At 37.0% G+C, this 1,679-nt stretch overlaps 1 protein-coding gene across 1 annotated transcript in view; it reads left to right on the forward strand.

The window, feature by feature from the left end:
- Positions 1-730: 730 nt before the first annotated feature.
- LOC101848648 overlaps positions 731-1,679 on the forward strand; it is a 57,433-nt gene continuing 56,484 nt past the window's right edge. The window contains exon 1 of the mRNA XM_013080257.2: positions 731-947. The gene's annotated coding sequence lies outside the window, so the exon portion shown is untranslated. The remainder of the gene's footprint in view (positions 948-1,679) is intronic.

A 1,679-nucleotide genomic window follows, 5' to 3' on the forward strand; every position in this document is an offset into this window, starting at 1 on the left:
GGGGGAGTTCCTGAAGATAGTTTTTGTAAATATTTGAGAGAGTATTACACAGTGTCAAGGGTCTTGAGCACAGCTGTATAGATATTGAACGTAGGCACTGGCAGACGAGGAATATACTTTATTCTTTGAACATTTGAAAAAGTTCATATCCCACTGACTTCGAACCTTCGAACACTGAAAATACAGATAGAGTATAAATACAAATGCCCTGTGCGAGCCAACACACTAATAGTTTAGGCATACTATCTAACAGATATTGAAATTGGTATGGTTCTTTTTCTTGAAAGGGTCAGCATTTGCTTCCGAAATTTTTTTTCCAGTTATATACTTTTCACAGAAATGGGTAAAGTAGTTTAGACTTTACTGTAAAGGTATTTTAGAGATCACCGTAAAAGTCAGAATTGTTAATTAAAACAAGGATTTGTAATTGCCGACTTGACTATAATGCATTTATGAGCATTCTGCCTGAGGAAGAAGAAGTATTAAATCAATTCGTTAGTATTAAATTGAGCAAAATTGCCCAAGGTCTGCGTGCCTTCATAGATATAATAAAAATTCTCGTCATCCTTATATCAGTTTTGAAAAGAATGGACTCCTTATCTTTTTTAAGAAATACGAACAGTCGCATCTGCTCCAAAGACCACCTGTTTAAGACAAGCACATTACAAACGATCACTTCACACCACCTCCCCCCCCCCACACCTCATGCTTAAAAAAAAAATTATTATAGTGACATTGTCCAAGACGTCCACCAGTCTAAGACAAGCACTTTTCTGTCGACAATGGGAGGGTGTCTGAGATAATTCCGATTGTATTTTTCTCCCAGCTGCGCTTCGAAGGTGCCGGAACCTCCAACATGCCCTAATGGTGACGTCATCAAATTCAAAGGCGCCTCGTTCTGTGGAGTCTTTGATCCCAACGGCGATTCACCACTACCTCTCATTCTGGTGAGTTTTTGGCGGCATGTTTTCTCTGGAAAGAGAAGTTAGAACAAACCATCAAGATTATTTCAACATCCCTTCTCCGTATCTTCTACACCTACCATTTTGACGTCATTCTGCAATCGTAGTCCCTAACAATATTTTGGACACCTTTTCATGAGGGAAAAACCTTCCAGATTCAACCCGTTCAATGTTTTGGACATTTTGACCTCCCTCTCCTAAGAATATTTGCTGAAAAATGAACCCAGTGTTGTAAATTATAATGCTCCAGAAAGGTCATGCCAAATTTTAACACCCTCAGTCGATTCCTTCATACTTCATGCAACAAAGGGTTAATTGCAAGACTGTGGTTGTACTGTTTACATATATATATATATATATATCAGGGATTTTGTCTCGCACGTAACTTGAATTCGTTTCCTCGATTTTTAAAAAGAATTCTACGAATTCAAGTCGCTCGAGAAATGATAAATGGGCACACATTCATTTAAACTGAACTTTTTATTTCCAGATGATTAAAATGTTATACTTTGAGTCTTTCTGCTACGACAAACTAGTTAGTTGTAGACCTTGCATATAATATAAATTTTCATAAGTTTTGTTGTAGAGAACGAAACTCTTGTTTACAGATTGTTCACGTGTTAATTGAGTGTTATTACTACTATCTTGTCTTTAAAGCTTCCATCTGTTCTTTAATCATCTTTCTATTTATTTCTCTCTCAACCCCTCCCTTCTTCT

Source organism: Aplysia californica, unplaced genomic scaffold (assembly GCF_000002075.1).
Source record: "Aplysia californica isolate F4 #8 unplaced genomic scaffold, AplCal3.0 scaffold00080, whole genome shotgun sequence".
NCBI classification, from domain to species: domain Eukaryota; kingdom Metazoa; phylum Mollusca; class Gastropoda; order Aplysiida; family Aplysiidae; genus Aplysia; species Aplysia californica.